The sequence below is a fragment of the Artibeus jamaicensis genome, unplaced genomic scaffold (genome assembly GCF_021234435.1).
Source record: "Artibeus jamaicensis isolate MK-2021 breed Jamaican fruit bat unplaced genomic scaffold, CSHL_Jam_final contig_354, whole genome shotgun sequence".
Lineage (NCBI taxonomy): Eukaryota > Metazoa > Chordata > Mammalia > Chiroptera > Phyllostomidae > Artibeus > Artibeus jamaicensis.
The window spans coordinates 29067580-29090372 of NW_026521803.1; the positions used below are offsets into that span (position 1 = coordinate 29067580).

The 22793-nt window shown below is 52.7% G+C and overlaps 1 protein-coding gene and 1 long non-coding RNA gene across 7 annotated transcripts in view; one reads left to right on the forward strand and one right to left on the reverse strand.

The window, feature by feature from the left end:
- CTIF (cap binding complex dependent translation initiation factor) overlaps positions 1-22793 on the forward strand; it is a 242874-nt gene that overhangs the window by 23102 nt on the left and 196979 nt on the right. The gene's annotated exons all lie outside the window — the stretch shown is intronic.
- Positions 636-5183, reverse strand: LOC119063676 (uncharacterized). 5 transcript variants are annotated; one of them, XR_008391381.1, is made up of 7 exons: positions 4824-5183; positions 4088-4297; positions 3834-3935; positions 3151-3603; positions 2912-3027; positions 1873-1979; positions 636-1758 (listed from the first exon to the last, which is right to left on the reverse strand). It is a non-coding gene; the product is annotated as an uncharacterized LOC119063676 (long non-coding RNA). The 5 variants fall into 5 exon arrangements; XR_008391383.1 differs by having other exon boundaries at positions 637-1758; positions 4270-4297; XR_008391384.1 differs by lacking the exon at positions 4088-4297 and having other exon boundaries at positions 637-1758.

The window sequence follows — 22793 nt, forward strand, 5'->3', positions numbered from 1 at the left end:
GGTGTGAAAGTCACACAGGTGGAGGTGAGAAGGCAGAGCTTGTCCCCGGATTCTGAGGTACACGTTGGGGCAAGAGACCCCACCACAGGTGCCTTAGACTCGAGGGACCTCAGTGCTGGGTGGACACAGCCCATCCCTGGACTGCACCCCTTCCCCTTTACATGGCTCTCTGAGGGCTTATGCAGACCTCTCACTGGCATCCAGACAAGAGGATTTGTTCTTTGACTCCACCGTGAGGTTTGGATGCCCTTTTTCCCTGCACACGAAGTTGCCCGGTAGTTTTCTGGGCTGTGGCTGCCTCTGTGCCCCTCAATGTCAGCGCACATCTTTTCAGAGCCCGGCAGCCTTTGCTGTTTAGGATGCATCAGCCAACTCAAAGAACAACCCATGTGTATTGATTAGTAACAGAGACCAGCCCTAACCAAGGTTATTTAGACAGATTATTTCTCTCTTGCATAAAAGAGGCCTGGGGATAGGTTGGTCAGAGCTGGTGTGTGGGCTCCATGGGACCTGGTTCACTTCTATCTTTTTTGCTCCACCATCTTCTGCATGTGGCTCTTTTACTCAAAACACCTCAAAGGTGACCTCATGGTCTGGTATGGTCGCTGCAGTACCAGCCATCACAGTCACATTCCAGGCCAGAAGGAGGAAGAACTGAGATCAGTTTTTATTGGTCATTCATACATGCAATGTGGCTGGGGAAGGTAGTTTTTTAGCTGAATACGTATCCCAAGGTTCTGCTAGTGAGAAAGAATGGGGGAAGGGAAATTGAGGGGAGGTCCTGCAGCCTCTGCCATCACACGTCATAAAAGGGACCCGAGGAGCACCAGCAGCTCCCTGAGAGCCCGGCTCCATATTCCACCTTTACCTGCAGTGCTCAACACCATGTGGCTCTTAGGAGATGCTGCTGAAGGGGCAGATGCATGAGACAGTGACACAGGGCAACTCCAATTCTGACTAGCAACCAGCAGGCCCAGGTGCTGCGCCTGGACACATCTCAGCGGAGAGCAGGACTGTGCATGGGCTGGGGCCTGGCTGTATCCCGGATTCAAACAAGTCACTTTGAGCTCTTCTTGGAGGCTCAGTTGCTCCTTCTTCAGAAAGGGAAAAACCCCATCCCTGCAGGTTTGAGGCAAGGGTCAAATGGGACCATAGACTACACACAGTTGTGTAAATATGAGTTCACAGTGGTAGTGTATAGCTTGTTTAGCTTCTCAGACTCTCTTGCCTTCCCTCTAGATAAAATCTAGAAGACTAGCTGCCTTTTCTGAGCTCAGTTATGTATGCTGACTTCTCTCAGTCTCCACTCCATCCACCCAGGCCACGGGAATCACGGGATGCTCTTATGTTTCCAGACATCTCTCTTCAGAAGCACTCAAAGCCCTAATTATCTCTGGATTCCAAGAATTCAGGGAGGAGCAAGAATTATTATTTCCATCTGGAAAATGGGCAGGTAACCTACCCAGGGTCAGAGCTACAACTAAAACTGTGCCTTATGACTCCACACTCAGAGTCCTTTTTCCTAAACTACTATTTATAGACCTTTTGTTTTAAAGCAGCAGATGCAGGTCTTCCAAAGGCTTCTCCGTGAGAGGTGCAGTGCACCAAACAGGGATCGGATGCCCCTGGCCGCTCCGCTGCGCAAGCCTCCTCCACAGAAGGTGTCCCTAGTCCTCCCCGGAGTCCCCAGATGTGCAGCTCTTCGTCCGCCAGGACGCATCCACTTCAATGCCCAATGCTCCCTGGGTTCTGAGTGGTCTGGGTGGACACAGGAAATAGAAGCCCAGCCTCCCTGTTAGTTAGTCAGGGAGACAAGGAACTTGGGCAGTTTGTGAGAGCAAGAAATGTCATCACACAAGGCTCGGCTCTCACCTGGGGTGGAGACCCTCGCAGCCCGGTCCGCCTCCAATCCAGCCCGGACTTGCTGTCCATTCTCCCAGCGTTTTACTCCAGGTAGGGTCTCCAGGGGGGCTTTCGTCCTTAAACAGGGTACGAAAATTGTGCGGTGTAAGCACATACCCCAAATTCAAGTAATTAAATTTATTACCCACTTTTTCCTTTAGATATTTTAATGATTAATTTTTTTGCCCACTTCATAACTCTTTAAGGAGTCTGTCCCTGTGTCCCCAGCCTTCTCTGAGGTCCACATTTGTTGTGTAATGGAAATTTAACTTTTCAAATTTGCGTGAAGAGGCAATACACTTACAGAGTTTTAAAAAAATAAAGTAAAAAAAAAAGTCAAAGTGAAAAGATATGCTCTGGAAACAATCCAGATGTCTGTCAACCAGTGAGTGGACCAATGAAAGCCGAGTATCCACACAGTCGTGTTATTCAGCCTTAAAAAGGAACAAAGTGCTAACACAGGCTGTCATTTGGATGAGCCTTGAAAACATGCTACGTGAAAGACTCCGGGGACAAATGTCGCATGCTGGGTGGTTCCCTTTATATGAAATGCCCAGACTAGGTGAAGCCACAGAGACAGAATGCAGGTGGGTGGTTTGCAGGGCCAGGGAGGTGGGGGGTGAGAGGCAGGTAGATGGGGGAGCAGCGAGTAACGGCTTAACAAGCACGTGTTTGCTTTCCGCGTGATGAAAATGACTTGTAAGTAGATAGAGGTGCTGGTTACACAACAATGCGAACGTACTAAATACGGCTGGATTATGTATTTAAAAAATGCCTAAAATGATTAGTGTGTTATGTAAATTTCACTTCAGCGATTACGAGGAAGAAGAAAGCATGGTGTTCCGTGGAGTGTGGAAGCAGTGCTTTTCCTCTGTCCCCAGCCACCCTCTTCCTTCCCGCCCTGCTTCTTCCCTAGAGGTGGCACTTTCTTGAAAAACATTTTATTATTGAAAATTCCAAATGATGTAAAAGGAGACAGAATAACATAATGGATCACAATAAGAATCACTTCTTATTTCAGAGCCAAGCTTGGTTCTTTTCTGCCGTCCATTCCCCCATCCACGGATAATTGGAAGTGAACCCCAGACATCATATTATTTTGTTCGTAAATAATTCAGTACATCTCTGTAAAAGATAAATAAGACCTTTCCTTAAAAAACATAGCCGCAGTGTGGCACTGCAAGGAATACATCCTAATTTCCCGCCTTCGTACGTGAAAGGGGTCACGCTGAAAAGGCCGCTCCGTACCTTGCTCCTTCCGCCTAACCGCATTCTGTAGACCTTGTCTGTGTCAGTGAGTAGGGAGCCTTCTTAGTTTTTTCTGAGTCCACACTATTCTGTCGTGTGACTGTCCGCTCGTTTACTCTCCCATTCCCTCTCTCTGGATGTTTGGGTGCTTTCCAGTCTTCTGCTTCTGAGAGTCTGAGCCTGACACTGTGTAGACTGAGGGGCAAAGGCAAATCGTATTTGGCTCCTGGCCTCAGGGAGCCTGGATTAGGCAGGTTCTGCAGAGAAGCAGGACCAGAAAAAGAGAGGGTGAGGGGGAGGATCCTCCTGGGACCCTCTGTGCTTCTCTGTGTGGTTGGCCGGGCTTCCTTTCAGCTCGGTGGTCTCCTCCTCTGTCGTTGGCCTTATTTCCAGATGGCTGGCTTCCCTCAGGACACAAGCGCAAAAGCTTCCAGGCCTTCTGCAGGCCTACACCTGGAACGGGTATGATGTCACTTCTGCTGCACTTCTGAACATCCAGTCACACGCTGGGAACTGTGGGCCCCGGAGACCAGAGCCCCGCCTGTGGACCTGATGGGGGCCTACAGAGGCACCTGAGGGGAAGGAGCCGAGTGGGACCTTCCTCTTGCACCCCCAGATCTGCCCCCCGAGAGTCCTGGCAGCTGTGTTTGCAAGGGAATGCGGTAGAATGTGCTGGTACTCACTAAACATTAGCTGTCTTGTTAGAACACTGGACTGGCTGAGACCCAGCGCTCAGGGTGACTTCCTGTGTGACCTCACCCAGCACGCAGTCCCTGTCTGAACCTCTGAATCAAGGAAGACAGAAATAGCAGCCCGTCACCTCCCTGCCTCACAGGGCTGCTGCCAGGTCCACATGGGATAAGACAAGAACAGCTATGAAGCGGGTTGGCAACTGGGTGTGGTGGGGCTTTGGAACCTCCTTCCCTGGACTCCCCACCTGCAAGCACAGCTGCCAGGACTCTGGGGGGCCGATCTGGGGGTGCAGGAGAAAGGTCCAGGCTCCTCCCCCTCAGGTGTCTGCAGACCCCATCAGGTCGGCAGGCGGGGCTCTGGCCCACAAGGTATGAGGGGCTAACTGGCCGAGTGTTCCATGTCCACCGGGGACTCTGCAGCCTTTACCTCCTTCTCTCATTTCCTGGTAGGAGTTCTGTAAGGCAAGTGACACTTTTGCCCCTTTGGCAGATGTCCCCACAGTGACACAGCTGAGTGACAGAGCCAGAACTCCAGCTCTCACCCGCTGGGCTCCAAACCCCGTCCCTTCACCCACAAAGCTGGCGGAGGAGGAGACATGTGGCAAAATCCCAGAATTGTCCTTCCTGTGAATGCTGCCAACTTTAATCAGATTAATTTTCACTCTTCTTTTGCCTTTGAGGCAGGGATGTTGAAAGTGATGCAGTGAGTTTTAGCAGTGCTCTGTGAGCAGGACCGAGGGGCACATTTGATTTAGCCACATGCTCCTCTCGAAGACCACCTCACCCCACAGAGGGTCGGGATGGTCCGTGGAGGCCCTGCCTCTTGCTCGGACATCCCTGGCCCACCTCGCTCTACCCGCCCCCCCAGCATCCACGACCATCACATGTGCACCCTGTCCAGATTTTTCTTGCATTTGCAGAAAGGCTGTTTTGTGCACATGTCTGCCCTGGGCTGTGGCCCCAGCCCCAAGCCCTGGTTACCTGAAATAAATGAAGGACAGCAACCACTCAGCAGTGTCTTCTCTTTCCAAGGTAAACCGCAGACGTCGGGGCTTGTTAGTGAGAGTGCTTTGCCCACTCCCAATCTGGCATTTCCACCCTGGGGAGCTAACAGCAAACATCTCTGGAGAGTCCAGGGCATGCCAGGCAGACCCCGGGCTAGAAAAAGTGCCTTGTGGACCAGTGGGCCTCAGAGGGAACTCGCTGAAGAAGACCTAGGCTTGTGGGTTGTCCCTCCCTCACTGTGGCCAGCAGCGCCTGCAAGCAGGGCACCCAGGGCTGCCCCGGCCGCCCTGGTGGGAGAGAGGGCCGAGCAGTGGGCCTGCCCCTGGCAACCGTGGGCGTGCGGTCACTCGTGCTTAGGCTGCCCAGGGCGGCGCTGACCTTTGGAAGGGCAAACACGTGGCCTTCAGGGCTTTGCTGGGCCCACCGCCAGCCCAGGAGAGAAGGATTTAGTGCTGCATGGTGTTTTCCCTTCTCTGCTGGCCTGGCCATTTTTACTGGGAAACCGAAAGACGCGCGCATTGTGCAGCCGCTGTCGGGGGCCGGGCCCAGTGGTGCCTCACGACCCTTTCTGGAGCCCTTTCCTGGGAGGGTTCTTTCTGTTGCTCTGAGGACTTTTGCCCATCCTCCCCCTGCCCCACCCCCATCTCGCTGGCATTCTGGTCCAAGTCCCCTTTCTATGTGGGTCTCTACTCCAGCCAACACAAACACCAGGGTAAGTAGGCGAAAAGCCACCTCTGAACAGAGAGCGTTCTCTCTTCCAGATTCACTGTGTCAGCTGAGGCATAACCGTTTAATGGCCAACACTCAGTAAAACCCGTTGAGGCCTGGTCCCGAGGAGGCCCAAGAGCAGGATTTATGTGTGACATGAAGAAAACAAGAAAAGGCCATAGGTAGGATTCAGTCTGCTCACATGCATCTTTTAAAATAATTTTATTTAGCCCTGGCTGGTGTGGCTCAATGGATTGAGTGTCAGCCTGAGAACCAAAGGGTCACCAGTTCAATTCCCAATCAGGGCACATGCCTGGGTTGTAGGCCAGGTCTCCAGCAGGGGGCATGCAAGAGGCAACCACACATTGATGTTTCTCTCCCTCTTTCTTCTTCCCTCCCCCTCTCTAAAAATAAATAAAGACATAAAATCTTTTAAAAAATAAAATAATTTTATTTAGATTCAGATTTCCTATTCTGCTTTATAAACTTGAGGTTGGGAGATTTCAAGGCTTGTCTTTGGGGTGGTTGTCTCTGGCTTTCTCCATCCGGGGACTGATATTCTAAAAGGCTGAAATTGCTAGTTATTTTTAGGCCCTTGAGAGCCGCTCTGGTGGCACTCAGTTATGCTACAGGTCACGTGAGCGAATGTGCTGCAGAGCCTCTGGGAGGTGGTTCGAGGGGAATCACGGGCGAGCAGTGGTCGTACCTGCGCAGGGAACAGCCCCGAAGGGTGACTGGTGAGAGGGACATCTGGGAGGCGCAGGCCCGACGCAGGCCCAGCATCGGTTCCCCCGGGAGGCCCCTGTTCCCCTGCGCTGACCACGGGAGACAGGTCTGCCCAGGGCCTCAGTGTCCTGGGGTGATGCTGGGCGTGACCGACTGGCCCAGGGGACTCTCACCCACGAGGAAGCTGAGGTGAGTGATGTGAGGAGAAAACCACAGGAAGCGGTGACTCTAGAAAAATGCTGCCCGGCCAGAGGCAGGCAGTTTGGGTAAAGTGGAGTCCGATCTGATCTGTGTTTCTGCCTCAGGGCCAGGGAATGTGGCAGGGGCCAGCTGTGGCAGGTGGTGTCAAAAGCCACATCCAGGTAAATAGTCTTGGAGAGGCCCGGCTTCGGCCTTTTGCATGTGAATACCCAGTTGTTTCTGTGCTACTGGTTGAAGAGACGATTCTTCCCCATCGAATTGTCTTTTTTAGAATCATGTCTCTTTCCTACTCAGAAATAACTATTGACTTTTTCTCCCCCTCCCTCTGCACCACCCCACCACACACACACACACACACACACACACCACCACCACCACCACCACCACCACCACCACCACCACCACCACCACCCCCGTCAACCCGCTCCGAATGGGTGGACGTTTCCGTTTAGAGCTGGTTGAGGGAGGCCTCGTGCAGCCCAGGGCCTCGCCCCTAACTCCCGGCATGCCTTCCCACGTGGATCTCTGCACACTCAGGCCTCTTTACGTGTCTGTTTGTCTCCCAAGACGGGTGCACGCGGCTCCTCCTTCACGCCCCTCCCGTGGGGAGCTGCGTGTGACTCACAACCCCCCACACTAGCACAGCATCTCTTCACACTTATATTTCTGGCTCCCGGGCCCATTGTAAGCTTTTCCAGGCATGGCCTGCTTGGAACCCTCATCCCTCTGAACACTGTCTACTGAATGAATAACTAACAAGGGGCTTCTACATGGCATCTGGCTGGCAAATGGCTTGCTCATGAAAGTGGTAGTCCATCCTTTAGTCCACACATCCACGCATCCACCCACCCATCCATCCATCCACCTGCCTGTCCATCTGTCTCTTCATCCATCTACTGAGATGGTTACTTAGCCCTTGTCTGCTGGCAGGGTCAGAGTTGTGCTGTGGGTATGTATTGTTATAAGGTCAGATACACCCCATTGTTCAAGAGGTGGCCAGTGCACCAGACAGCCAGACTCTGCGGCTGCCCTGGCTGTTGTCTCTGGCAGCATGCTTGCTCGGGGGCCCTTGTGTGTGTGGGGGAATGTCCTCAAGAGGCCGACGACTCATCTCTGACCTGGTGAGCAAGAGTTAGAACAGAGGGACAGGGTGGTCTCAGAGGCCCACTTCCTCCACTCCAGGGATATTTCTGTCTAAATTGTGGGTTCGGCTCATTAGACTTTTGTGCCGCAGGATGGAGACGGAGGCCACTGAGACACTCCTGCTCCTGGGAACCCTGGGCAGCCCGCCAGCCTTCAGCAGTGATGTTCTTGGGACCTGCAGTTCCATCTCACTTTATCAGTTGCCTTCCACCAGTCCTGAAATTGGGCCCTATCTGAGCGACTTTTGGCTTTTTGATCCTGTGGTGTAAGAACCTCACTACTATCTGGAAAATCAGGTTTTTGACCTTGACCTACACTATGGGGACCTTCTCTGACTGGCACTTTTATTCCCAGGCACTGGCCGTTGTTTGCCTGGCCGGCCCCTCTTTCTGGACCCTCAGGTCCTGTCTGTGCCAGGCCACTCTTCCGCTCACGGGGATTCCTTTCTTAGGGATTCTGCTCTCCTGCCCTGCAGGCTGGTCTCTCTGCCCACTATCTCCTGCCTCCCCTGAGTATCAGAGATCTGGCCTGCACCTCAGTGGGTGACAGGCAGCCCAGGAGGCCCTCGGTAGCATGCAGATTCACGGAGGCACTGGATAGCAAGTAACGCACTTGCTGGGGGCGTCAGAGCCTGGCTCATCTAAGACTCCCTCCTGCAGCACTGCAGAGACGAGCGGCTTCTGCACTGCTGCCCTTGAGCCGACGTCTTTCCATTTACCAAGGAGTCGTGTGGCTCGGCCGGGTCCTTAGGTATCCCTGTTTAGCATCAAGCCAGCACCAGCTCTCTGATACTTATTTTATAAATTTACCATTTCACAGTGAGAAAAGGAGAAGTGGCCATAATCTGCTTTCACAGTAGCGAGGCTGGTCACTGAATTTGGGTTGTTGTGGTTTTTTTTTAAATACCGAGATCTACCACATTCCAATATGAATTGTGTAACTTATCAGCCCTGTGTCCAGAATTACACTGTGCTCCTTGTAATTTCAAAAATAATTCTTGCCAAAAAAAAATAAAATAAAATAATTCTTGCCAACCTCTTAGGTTTTACAGTTTTATTTTGGCCCTGGCCCTCTCTTATCTTCACGTTCCAAGACCTTTTCTTCACATTTCTTTTCTTTTCTTCTCTGCTGCCCATGCCTGGGTTGGGTTGGAAGGCTCCTTTCTCTTGGCTGGGTCCCTGCAGACTTCCTGGCATTTCTCTGGCCACTGGCACATCCTCAGAGGGAAGCAGATCAAAGGAACAGGGCTGCGGCCCGGGGAGGGGACACTTTCTTTGTTGGCAAAAATGGAGCAGAACAAGCGGCAGGTTTACTCCCTGAGGTCCAGCAGCCAACAGCTTTAACTCATTTCTTTCTGATTGCTGCTTGCAGGGGAATTGAAGGTTTGAGTGTGTATCCATCCTGTGAGTGTTCGTTGAGCCCTAGAAACATTCCTGGTCCCAGGAAGGTGTTAGCCCCCGTCACTGGGAGGAAAGATGGCAGAGAGGAAGGGGTTAAGACTCCTCTTAGGGAAAGGTCTGATACATGGCAGAAGGCGAGGTTTAGCAATAAGTGCTGAAGACTTTTAGGGAAATGCAGTTGGGTAGGTGGTCAGTGTGGGCCCGGCAGGATGGAGTGTTTTGGAGCTGGGTGGGGAGGGAACCTTTTAGAAGGGAGAGGGTATCGCTGTTCTTCCAGGTGACCTACTGAGTGACTTGGCATCTGAGAAGCCCTGAGGAGAGATGCCAGAATGAAGCATGGGTTCCAGGAAGCAGGAGGCAGGCCAGGTACGTGGGGTGGGCCGCCCCCCCCCCAAGTGTGAGGTGGCACCTGTACCCTCTTCCCAACAGGGAACCATCACAAGGCTTTACAAAGACAAACTGACAGCTCACAAGGCTGTTTGAAGATGAGTCCTGGCACCTGGGGGCAGAGGCTTGAGGAGGACAGGGGCCCCGTCAGGGCCGACCTTGGTGGTCCAGACAGCTGGCCCAGGGAGGTGATGCAATGCGGATGGTGTAACGCTATTGGTAGGAATGAAAAGAGAGGGGTGAGACTGAAAACCTTTAGAGGAAGATGCCCCAGGGCCTAATGGCTGGCTCGGGGAATGAAGGAAACCCCGAGAGGGATGGCATTTATTCCATGCAGTCACTAGAGGCTGCCAGAAAATGCCCCCTGTCACACCCCTCTGCTCACCTGCCTCCAGGTCCTCTCTGAGGCACACTGTCACACTGAGGCACATTGACCTGCCCACCAGGTGCTGTGTGCTTTCAGCACGTACAGGCTGCTTACCTCATGGCCTCCCAGCTAGCAGGTTAGTGAGCAGTAGCAGTGGTGGTGATGGTGGGCCGGGCATAGGAGGCCCAGCACTAGCGGTGGTAACAGTGTGATCATTTGGGGGACCAGGTGGTAACAGTGTGATCATTTGGAGGACCAGCACTAGCGGTGGTAACAGTGTGATCATTTGGAGGACCAGCACTAGCGGTGGTAACAGTGTGATCATTTGGGGGACCAGCACTAGCGGTGGTACAGTGTTCATGGGGCCATTAACAGTGTGATCATTTGGAGGACCAGCACTAGCGGTGGTAACAGTGTGATCATTTGGAGGACCAGCACTAGCGGTGGTAACAGTGTGATCATTTGGGGGACCAGCACTAGCAGTGGTAACAGTGTGATCATTTGGGGGACTAGCACTAGTGGTAGTAATATGACCATTTGAGCCATTACCATGTGCTAAGAATTCTACTGACTCTAGTTCATTTTGTCCTTATAACAGTCCCTCGGGTCAGCCCTGTTCTACACCCAAAGAAACTGAGGCTTAGCAAATTAAGCCATTTGCCTGAAGTAGCACATCTCATAAGAGGCAGAGCCTGGACAAAACGCCAGTCTCACGGCTCCAGACCCTGAGCTTAGTCATTCTGCTCCGCCTGCTCTCAAGGAGCAGGCTATTAGTCACTGTCTGTTGAATCGCATTGACTGTGCTGTATGTTGATGTTCTTTCTGCAAAGAAAAAGGGACTCTTACCATTGGAGGCCAGACCTTGGTAAACACATTGTCCACAGTTCCCAGTGTTGGTCCTAGATCCCTGAAGACATCATCATCACCCAAGGAGCTTGTCAAAAACACAGATTCGTGTTCCCAGACTCATAATGTGTATGATTCAGCACGGAGCCCTGGAATCTATTTTCTCACGAGGTCCCTGCTAGAAGCCACAGACCTAGCCCATCTCTTCAGCCTATTAATCTCTTCAATTTATAGACAAAGAGACAGGCCCAGGGAGGGATGGTGACTTGCCCGGGTGCTTCCAGGGTGGGGCTGCATCCTGACCCCACTCCTGCAGCTTTCAGCACAGACCTTCACTGACCCCGCCGCGCTGCCTCCCCGGCTCTCTCCAGCTACCCCATCTCTGCCGTTTCCAAGGCCAGGGACCTGGCTCTGTCCCATTCCATTCGTCAGATATGCTTCCTGTAGCCACTGATGTTTTTCCACCTTAATATTAACAGCACTTTACTGGAGTATAATTGACATGCATTACAAGGCATGAATCTTATGTACACAGCCTATTAAATGTTTATATCTCTGTAACCATTGCCAAGATCAAAGTATGGATCATTGCCACCAGGCCACAAGGTTGCTGTGGTTCTACAAGTGAAGTAGAAAGGACAGTGAGGACAGAGGTGCTGTTTGGCAGACGGAGCCCCCCGCTCCTGTTTGTGCCGTGGGCATGTCTTACATTCTCTGCAGTTTCCCCTGGAAGGATGGCGTGTGTGCGCGAGGCAGGGCTCACAGAGCAGCTGCTGTGGCTTGTTGCCGAATCTCTCCAGCCCCAAACCTCTTCATAGGCCGGGGCCTGACCACGACGCAGGATGACAGTCATGCCTCTAAGTGGAGTGTCACTGGCATGTGGACACTATCCAGGGAATTGGGCTTGTTGTTGAAATGAAGGAAAGAGCTGAACAAAACTCATTTGAATGGTGAAGATTAAAAAAATGACCTTTAAAGAACGCTCCGGCTTGGCCTGGGCTTCTCTCAACCCCAGCACTGGCTCCCCGAGGGTGATACGGTCTTGGGATCACTTTGAGAAGTCGCCTTGCCAAAGCCCGTCTGAGAGGTTAGGGTGGGGCCTGGGAACATGGTGTGGACACCCCCACCCCTGCGCCTCTGGGGTGACCTGATGGGAAGGGTGCCAGCCCTCCAAGGCTTACTTTGTGGAGTCCACACTTCTAAGACATGCAGCCGTGGGATTTTCATTCCACCCCAAGCGTGGAGGGATGCAATGTGCAAGAGATATAATCCCCTTCGGCTCTGAGAGGCTCCCAGGGACTTTGCTAAGAGGCCTTGGCTGTCATTCTCATTTCCAGGGGACAGGAGTGGCTCAGAGCATTCGAGCGGATGGCCCAGTCGCCGAGAGCTCCTGTGGCTCAGTGCTGCTCTTTCTGTTTCACACTCCCATTTTCATGTTTGCTTTTCCTCCCTCAACGTCATGACTCTTTGGAGCCGAGTTGGGAAAAAAGAACAGTAACACCCCGCACGTGTCTTTGCCTTTGGGTCAGCTCTCGTCCGTTAGTGTTGTGGAGTGTGTCTGTCTGTCTCTCCTGTTGACAGAGAGCTGAGGGCTTGAAGGGGGTGCCTGGCCAGGGGGTTGGGGCCTCTGCTCTGGTTTTTCCTTTAGACGCACTTGTAGGTGAAGGTCAAAGACATCTTTGGTTGTTTTCTTCTTTGATTTTCTTGATTCCTAAGTTGTGTTTACATTTAAAGGATTTTGTGTTTGTACTTGAGTCAAGTTGCTCTAGAGAAGGTAGTTTTCATGCCGTAAGCAGAATGAGAGAGTCCTTCTTTCCCCAATGGTAGGCACCAGTGTTCCTGTCTACTCTTCCATGGGTGACGGGTATAAAATTATACCTCGTGTTTCTTTACGTTTCTTTGATTAGTTGGTCCCAGTCTCTTCCCTTGGTTCTCACTGCCAAACCGCCTGCCCTGGGGTCCAGTTACCTTGGCCCCTGCCCTCTGTACTTGGGCCCCAGACACTGCGCTGGGTTCCCAGCAGCCCCCGCTTTCACGGCCGGGGTCCCAGGCAGATTCCAGGCAGTCCAGCCCAGCTCTGCTTGTTAATCCCGGCTTAGAGCTCTTCCCCTGGTGTATTTGTGTCATCCAAACTCTCGTCCTCGTCTGTGGTGTGCGAACTTGAATATAAGCTGCTTACGTGTCTTCCTTTGGAGATTTCCTTTTCATGCTCTTTGCCCATTTTTTCTATTGATGTGTTTCTCTTTTTCTTTCATTGTAGTGAGAGGTCTTACCTTACAGGTGAAGGCTATAATGTCCAGATTACAAAAAATTATCTGTATGTAGACTCGAAGGCTTGGAACATATTAAATCAACTCCAGAGTGGCCCATCTCCAAAGTGATCTTGGGGAGAGTTAGGGAAGGTGTCCCCTCCCTGGAAGACACAGCTCTGTTCCTAAGTGTAGGGCCTGCTGAGTGGCTCACAGGTCAGTTCCAGCCCTTCCTGGCACCCGCGTTCAGGGCATAACTGTACAACCCGCCCCCCCCTCCCCCGCCCCTGCCCCAGCCTGCAACACCCGTGTGCCTGCCACGAGTGTTCTAACACTGAATCGAGCCCCTTTTAAAAGCAATATCAAAAGCTGCACTGGGCAGTAGAGTTTTTACTAAAACCGAACCTCCCGCCCTCCTGCCACGGGGCGCCACCGTGTTTTGAATGGAATCCGAATTAGGTTAGCCTGGGATTGGCTTGGGCAGCAGGAACAGGCCCCAGGGGAGAGAGAGGTGCGGCTCCAGCCCTGCTTTTGTTATTAATTAATGATGTGATGTTAGGCAAGCCAGCTAACTTTTCAGGGACTTTTCTCACCAGTAAAATAAGAGCCTGTGACTCGACAGACTTCTAGGTCATTCTCATCTCCCACTATCTATGAGACCAGTTCTGGCTATATTTTCATCTTTTTTTTCACAGAATATATGACATATTTAAGACAGTGTAGCTTTAGTTTTTCTTTAGCATCTGGGTTATATAAAAATAAAGCATTTCAGAGTCTGGTACATATGTATTTGCATTTCCCCCAATTTCTACCTGACTTCATTACGCTCTCTAACCGTGTCCCAAAAAGGGAGTGCTTCCAATGCCCAACTCCTCTTCTGTGTTTCCCTGAGGGGGTGCCCCCAGTGTCCGTGAAGTCGCTGGTGGGAGGCATGGGTGTGTTTGACAAGGGGGCACTGGGGTTAAATCTTGGGTCACTCCATCCTGTCCTTCTTTCCATCCTTAGTACCATTTTTGCATCTCCTGGGTGAGCCCAGGGCGCTTCAAAGACCTCACAGCTTTGGGGAGCAGTGACATGAGCCTGAATATACCGGGACCTTCTTCTGTGCTGACTCCACGGTCATTCTGCTTCTGTGTTGTTGGTGGCGGTTCTCACAAAAGACACCCCCACCCCCACCCCCAGCTATGGCTGCCTTGGCTCCTACTGCACTGCCTTTGTTCTCCCACACCCGTCTTGCTCCCCACATTTTCCCACAAGTCCTGCTGTCTGTGGCCTGTCAAAGGTGGGGTTTTCCAGGGCCCTCTCCACTTGCCCTCCTCCTGGACCCTCACCCCCTCTGGTGGCCCTGGCCATCATGTGAGTGTCACTGTCATGTCTATTCTCCACACCAGGCCTGGTCTTGGATCCTAGTCCAGTTCCCACCCAGCAGCTTCCTGGAAACCTTGACCTCCAGCACCCCCTAACCCAGCTCCTGATTCCTTTCTACACCCCCTGCTGAGGTTCACCTTTTCATCACCTGACTAGTCCTGCAGGCCCAAACCTGGGCTTGCACTGTGCCCCTCCTGTACCCACCTACCTCCCTCGCCTGTCCAGCATCCACCTGCCCCTCCCACAACACACTCACTGACGTGGCCTCCTGCTGCCCGCACAGCTCTTGCTGCAGCTTCTTGTCTTCTTTGGCCCCTGCCTCCACCTCGGTGCAAGCCCACATCTCCTGTGGTCTGGCCTCTTCACAGTTCTCTCTCCACTGCAAGCCTTCTGCCCCCAGCCTTCCTTGATATTTTGGTGCAAATCTAAAGGAGAACCTCAGTCCTGTGAGTGCATCTCCCCACGATTCTTTGCTTTTTTTACAGTACACTCATCCCGAGTGGGGTAGGATACAAGCTTGCAAAGGTGAACTTAACTTTGTATCAAAGGTGGCCTTTCCCCAGATGTTTCTGCATCCGTCAGCACTGCGTGGGCAGGGGAGCCCTCCCTGTGCTGGTCCTCTTCCCGTCATCCTCCGGAGGCTTAGTCAGTCTGCGGACCTGGGGTTGCGTGTCAGATCTGGAAGGAGTTGTCTTCCCCAGCCTCTTACATTTTGTAAAAAAAAAAAACAAGGTCCAGGGGAGGGGCGTATTCAGGGTCACGCAGCTGGGGGTTTGTGGCGAGTCCTCTCACAGGTGGTGTGTATTAGTTTTCTGTGGCTGCTGTAACAAATCACCACAAAATCTGGGTGGCTCAGAACAACGGAAACCCATCCTGCCGCACTGCGGGAGGCTGAAAGCCTGAAGGCTGGGGCCATGAGCCTTCCAGAGTTTCTAGGGCAGGACCCTTCCTTGCTCTTCCAGTCTTCTGGTGTGTGGCCGGGAGGGACATTACTCCGGTCTCTGCCTTCGTCTTCGTGCGGTCTTCTCCCTGTGTGCGTCTGTGTGTCTGAATTTCCTTTTTTATTTTTATTTATTTTTTTATTTTTAAATTTTATTTATTTATTCGTAGAGACAGGGGAAGGGAGGGAGAAAGAGAGGGAGAGGAACATCAATATGTGGTTGCCTCTCATGCGCCCCCTACTGGCCCACAACCTAGGCGAGTGCCCTGACTGGGAATCGAACTAGCGACCCTCCAGTTTGCAGTCTGGCACTCAGTCTACTCAGCCACACCAGCCAGGGTTATTTTTTATTTTTAAACAAGGACACCAGTCATTGGCTTTAGGGCCCGTCCTATCCCAGTGTGACCTCAACTGAATCACATCTGCAAAGACCCTACTCCGACATCAGGTCACGTTCACAGGTACCGGGGATGTGGACTCCAGCACATCTTCCTGGGAGACACTGTTCAACCCACAACAGTGTAGCCGGTGTGACCAGTTCTGTGGTTCTACAGAGGGGACGTGGGACGTGGCTCACCCCAGGGGAGGACTCTGCGTGGTATTTAGGTTGGAAACTCGGTGCTCTGCTGGTCGGAACCGTACTTTTTATGAACAGCTTGCCAGTGATGGTTCCTCTGTGTGTGTGTGTGTGTGTGTGGGGGAGCGGAGCGGCAAAGTCAGATGGGCCTGCAAGATGTGACCATATTTCAACCTAGGGGCAGGGACAAACAACGAGAGGTTGGGTTTTTTTTTTAACTTTTTGCCATTGTCCTGTCTGGAAAATTAGGCTGTACAGCTCTGGGGCTTACCTGCTCGCCACCCTTCTCCCTTATTTAAACTGGTGGGCCTGCTCCCATGTTTCGTTACAGGCCTGTGCCTTCTGCTGCTGCTGTTCTGCTCCCTCTGGAAGTTCACTGTTGCTCCGGCCCTCCTGACCTTTGTCTGGCCTTTGCTGTGGGCAGAGTTTCAGAGTCATCGTTTCAGCGGGGTGCAGGGCGAGCAGCATAATCCTCCAGCGCCGCAGAGGTTTGGGCTCTGGGCCTGCAGGTGGGGAGAAGCCTGGGGCTGGGGCTCCATATTTAGTCTGGAATCCAGTCCCAGCTGCTGCTCTGAGGCCGCAGTGGGTGCCAGGAAGGGCGGAGCACCAGCCCCGAGCTGGGGCAGCCGGGGCCCACTGTGCTGCACAGCTGGGACGAAGTGCCGCCCATCTGTGCCAGGCCTGCCTGGAGCCGACCGGCCCCTTTTCCTGCCTGGACAGTGACCAGGAGGCCCGGGGAAAGCGACTGTGAAGAAAGTGAACCGATACCTCACCATCTGAAGGATTAGACCTGCAAAGGGCCCCGGAGGGGAAAGAGGCCAGTTCTTCTTTTCTATCCAGATGAGCCTGGGCTGGCCCAGAGAGGGGACATGCCCAAAGTAATAGAGTTAGTTAACGGCAAAAACAGTGGATTTGGGTTTCTGGCCCCCAGATTCTTAGCCTGTCCATCATCAGGCCAGGGGTCCCTCCAAGCACCAGCTTTACCAGAGACTGAGAAGAGGACAGCCAACGCCCCTGGCAGCACCCTGGGTCAGAAAAGACAGATGTCCTTTTTAGGTGTCTTCTTGCCTCCCTCCCCGGGCCACTCTCCAGTCCCCACTGGCCACCGCCACTCCTTACCAGCCCCCACCCCCATTGAAACCTGCTGTGTTAGTCATTGACACTGTAGTATAAATGTCTGTCCTCTCCCAGGGGAACTTGGGCAGTCGTCACAGAGTGAGACTTGGAGTCAGGCAGACACTGCATTCTGGAGCACGCCGGGAGGGGCATGTGGACAGAAACAGGTGGACCTCAGGAATGGAGACTGCTCCAATCCCACCCTGTCTCCTCACACTCAGAGCATCTCAGTTCCCATCTGGTTCCTGTCCCATCTCTGGTCCACAGACTGACCCCTCATCCTGTGTTCTACAGGCCAGACCTGCTCAGGAGCCAGTTCCAACGGATTCCAGTCCCTCACTAATTCCAGGGTCCTCCCTCCAGGCCGCTTCATGAATCCCAGCAGGCCATGGGTGGGCTGCCCACACACCGTGGGTGTGCCAGCTGCTCTGGGCACAGGCCTGAACCTCTGAGCAGGACAGGTGGGAAGGGGTAGTTTCAGTGACCAGAAGAGCTCGGCACCGAAATGGGAGAACCCGTGACCCCACGTCCACGTGCCGTTACGTGCAGTGTGGCTGTTGTGTCCGGACCTTTCTGGGCCTCAGTCTCCTCATCTCTGAGGTAGGATTCATCTTACAGACTAGGGAAGAGAGTGTATTTAAAGGCTTAGCTGCCAGCAGCCACTCATACAATTATCATGGTACTCGTTGCCTCCAGGAGTCCTCCCGGCAGCCAGGGAGACAAGCAGGGCAGTGCTGTCGGCCCCACTGGACAGAATCAAAAATGGTGGTAGGGCAGGAAATGGGACCCCGCCCCCCCCCCCCCCCCCCCCGTCCTTCAGCCTCCTGGTGCTGTCTTCTTTCCACTAAAATGCCCAGCAATGTCTGTGGGTTTCAGGATCAGTCCTCTATCCTGCCTCGGTGCCCCTAAGTAGCAGGAGTACATCATCACAGAGCTGTCACCTGCGAGGCACCTGACTTCCCGGGGCTGGTTTTGAAGTAGCTCTTCCTGGCATTCCCCCAAACAGGGCGAGGAGCAATGCCTGGCCTTCACTCAGCAGAGCAGCCACGGGTCTCAACTGCTCAAGCGCAGCAAATGGATTAATAACTGGCGTGAGGCTGCCTCAGAGCCCCAGACGCTGCCATTCCCGTGATGTGCCACTTTTGTCACTGTTAACAGTCAGAGGCTGTGTGCCAGCAGAGGGCTCTGGGAGGAGTGGACGGGAGGGCCTGGCACTGCTGAGGACAGCAATTAGCAGGGAGTGGCTGGTACTAATCGCTCTGATCAGCCGAGCAGGAGCCCGGCCTGCCATTGCACAGGCCGCACTTGGCCCTGCAGCTCCAGGGAAAGAACAAAGGGAGTCACTGCAAAACTTTGGGGGCCTGTTCTCATTCCAGAGGGGCTGGCTACCGCCAGAGCTGCGGATGGTGGGCAAGCAGGAGCTGGGGCTCCCAGAGGCAGGGGGCACCCAGCAAGGCTGGCCGAGTTCCCTGTGCCCAGAGCCTACCTCCTGCCTCCAGATGAGTCAGCACATTTTTAAATGAGCCTGGAAAGTTTTTTCCTGTCCCCCTGACCCAGGAATCCTCAGTGGCTAGGAAGACCATGGCAACGTGTGTCCAGCCGAAGCGTGGCACCTCTCAGGGTTCAGGAGGAGACTTCTAGAGGGGACACCCTCAGGTCTGAGTGTGCTTGGCAGAAATGCACAGGAAACTCCTCCGATAGGTGCTCCCTGGAGAGCAGAGGTTGCAGGCTCTGCGGATTCTTCCCAGAAGACTTTGCTGCAAAGGGCAAGTTTGTAGGACTCAGCTAAGTCAAAGCAAAATTCTCTTAATGATCATCATTATTGTTATCATTTCGGTATTAATAGTACATGTTTAGGGTCCTTCTGTATTTCAGACCTGATATTTATGTTTTTAACAACCCTGGGAGATCAAAACAAGGAAAGACGAATAAAAAGGTATTTTTCTAGGTATAGACAAGGGGGCCTAAACATGCAGGTGACTCACGCAGGGCACAAGCCATTGTGAGGACCTGCCTTTGCCTCATGTGGGGCTGGGGCCAGGCCACATGGCTGCAGAAACTCAGATCCTTCTCTGTAGGTATCTGGCATTCAGTTATACAGCATGTGATAGAAGCTCCTGAAAAATTACTTAGGGGACTCTTCTATCAACTAGATGACATAGGCCATAGAGGTGAATGTGTTTACCTCTCCTATATCACAGGTGCTTCCTGGAACAGCCACCAGCCCACTCCTGAAATGGCAGCGGAGAGGGAGAGAGTTTATTTGGCAGCTGGGCCACACCCCGGATCAAGGTGGCTTCAGGCAGGGTTGTTCTTTTCCTGTGCATGGGCTGATGCCTTGTTCATGGGCTGGCTTCGTGGGTGTGCATCCCTTGCAGGTGCTCAGAAGGGCAAATGCTTGGTGAATGCTTGGCTGTTGCTGTTTTTAAATTCTTTTAAACCAAAGACCCTGCATTTCCAGTTTACACTGGGCTCTGCAAATGATGTAGCATGTTTGCTCAAGGTCCCGCAGCTGTTGGGGGCATCAGGCCTGCATTCCTCACCTCAGTCTTTGGGGTCTGTCAGCTGGCCTAGCTGCTGGGTAGGGGCCAGCAGGGGCCGAGTCCCCCCCGTCTGTGGGGCTGGTATGTATGGCAGCTGCACGCAGAAGCCAGGCAGCTGAGCAATGTCAGATGGGATTTCCGGAACGAGCGCACACATTCTCTGGCTGCCACTCCACACCCCTCCCTCTCTCCATCTCCCCTGCCCCTTTCCTCATCACCCAGAAACAGCATGTGCACAGGCAACCTTGATAGCAAAGGGCAGGGAGCCAGAAATCTCCCACCCACAAAAGACAGGCATCCCCCGACCCTGTCCTGCAGGTGACGTCATCCGTGCTTCCCCTAAAGTTTGTTTCTGATGGATGAAGACAAGAATCATCTGAGGAATGAGGGCCACAGCAGGTCAGGAGAGCATGTTTGAGTCCAGCGGTCCCCGGGAATGCCGGACTTCCCCACACACACCCGCACCCTGCCAGAGCACAGTCCTTGCCCAGGGGTCAAGTTCAGCAGCAAAACCATTAGAGAGCAGAGGAGTGAGATTGGGATTGCGGACTCTAGTTCCAAGTGCCGTGGACTCCAGAGAAGGGAAATTGGGTTAGCGCCAGCTTTGCCACCTGCAACTAGTGGTCTCCAAAGTGGGGTGCACAAGCCCCCCACCCAAAGATAATGTTAGAACTCCTATGTGTGTGTATATATATTTTTTATCTTTTAAATTCTAGTTCTGGGTTTGTTTTTGTGATGCACAAAACGTATGGCCAGGGCACGTGTGCACATGTGTATGTTTGTGTGCTACTTACGGTGTGGATGCAGGTATGTTCATTTGCTGGGGCTGTTGGAACAAAGGGCCACAAACTGAGGGGCTTAAACAATAGAAATTTATTCTGTCACAGAATAAATGGACTTGGGGGATACTAGTCCATGGTCAAGGTGTTGGCAGGCTTGGCTCCTTCTGAGGCTGTGAGGGAGAGTCTGTTCCATGCTGCCCCCGGCTTTGGTGGTTTGCTGGCCATCTTTGGCACTTGTTGGCTTGTTGATGCATTACTCCAGTCTCTGCCTTTATCTTCACATGGCATTCTCCCTGTGTCTGTGGGCAAATTCCCCTTCTAGAAGAACCCAGTCATATTGCATTAGGAGCTCATCCTATTTCAGTATGACCTCATCTTAATTAATTACATCTGCAAGGACCTTAATCCCAAATAAGGTCGTATTCTGAGGCGTGGGGTGAGGAGTTTGATGTCTGAACTTTGTGGGAAACATAATTCAACCCAGAGCAGATGGCATGAGCAGCGAAACAGCTGGAAAGCCCTGGCTTAGCTAAGCCGTTTGCTCTCTGTGGTCAGCTAACCCTGGCCTTGTGTTGGCCCAGCTACCTCCATGTCTCACCAGCAGACCCTGGTCAGTAATGGAGTCCTGGGGAACAGCAAGTGTGGCTGCCAGGGTTTGCTGTGCCCTGAGCCTCCCGTCTGCTGAGAAGAGGAGAGTCCTGTGTCAGAGCCCTGAGTGCCAGGCATGGAGAGAGTCCCCCCCCAGGCCCTGCCTCTCTTCCTAGTCTTGACACATCAAATCATAGCAAGCAAAAGAATTAGCACTAAGCAGTCACGAGTGAAAGAACTCGTGAGTTCGGCCACTGCAGTGATGGAGGTCAAGAGCCATGGTCTCACATGGCAGGAGCTTGGGTAAGTCACAGGATTATAGGATTTTACAGTCAGAAGGCACCTTTGAGACCATCCGGTCCAACCCTTTCATTTTCCTGACGAGGGGACTAAAACCAAAAGAGGGGAGAGTCTTGCTCGGGGTTTCAGTTAGAATTAGGATCAGCAGCTGTGTTAACTGTCTGTTGCTGCATAACAAATTGCCCCCAAATGACACACTTAGTGCCTTACACGTTTTGCTGGTCAGGAGTCCAGGTTCAGCCTAGCCAGGTTGTCCGCTTCCAGGGTCCCTCCTGGGGCTGCAGTCAAGGTGGTGGCTGAGGCTGCACCTGGTTTTGGGAGCATCTGCTTCCCACTCAGTCCGGTGGTTGTTGATGGGGCTCAGTTCCTGTGGGCTGTCGGGCTGAGGCGCAGCTCTTCACTGGCTGTGGGCCAGCCCATAGCTCCTTGCCATGTGGCCTCTTCAACATGACAGTTTGCTTTGTGAGAGCTTGCAAGACAAGAAGGCAACAGAGAATCTGCAAGACACGTCACACTCTTTTGTGACCTGATCACAGAAGTGACGTCCTATCTCTTTTGCCATATTCTGATTGTTAGAAGCCAGTCACCAGGTCCAACCTACACTCAAGGAAGGTGATTAAACAAGGGCATGGATAGTAGAAAGCAGGGGTCACTGGAGGCCATCTTAAGGAACTGCTTACCACAGCAGGATCCAATAGGAAACCCAAATGACAGTGGTTTAAACAACACAGAATTTATTTTTCCCCCATGTGACAGAAATATAGAGGCAGGCATTCTAGGGCTGGTGTGGGGGCTCTGTCATCATCAAAGGCCCAGGTTCTTTCTGTTTTCCTGCTTTGCCATGCTGAATGAGTGTCTGATAGCCTCAGAGTTGCCTCGTGGTCTAAAAGGGCTGCTGGAGCTCCAGGCATCACATCCACATTCCAGGCAAGAAGGAGAAAGTGGAAAGAGCAAAGGGCATGTGTTGACCCAGTCAGTCCATTTAAAGTTTTCCTACTCAGCTTCTCCCTTATGTATCTCATTGGCCAGTACTTTCTGTAAAGGAGGCTGGGAAATAGTTTTTATCTGGGCACATTGTCTCCCCCAACATTATAAGGGTGTTTAGTAAAGAAGAAGGAGAGACTAGGTATTACAGATTCAAGTAGAGGTGTTTGCCACTCTCATGGCTGCACAACCTGCAGTGGTGAAGCCGGATTTCTGGGTCTCACTGCATCGAGTGGCCCTTCTCCCACATCCTGGTCTCCTGGGGGAGCTGTATGGGTAGAAAAAGGGTCAGGCACGGAAGGGTGAAACATTTAATGAAGAAGTATAATGCTGACTGGCCCATTTCATTTACTCCCTCCCTCATTCATTGAACATCCCTTTGCTGACTTTTCTCCATGAGGCAGCAGGAAAGGAAGGAAAGACTTGAGTGGGAAACAGACATGTGGGTGGACAGATCACCATCCAACGGAGAACTCACCAGAAAACCAGTCCTGAGGAGAAGAGGCAGGCAGGCTGGGTCTTGAAGGGTAGGTAGGAGTTATCCAGACAGGAATGGGGGAGGAAGCGGCCCGTTTGCTGACGTGCAGGTCCCACCCCTGGTCTAACGGAAGGTCTCGCTGGGATGTTCTCTCTTCTCCAACCCAGGGATGGAGAACTCTGGCTGTTTCAGCGCAGAGGACCCAGTGGCCTAGGCAAGAGACAGGCGTGTACCCTAAGGAAG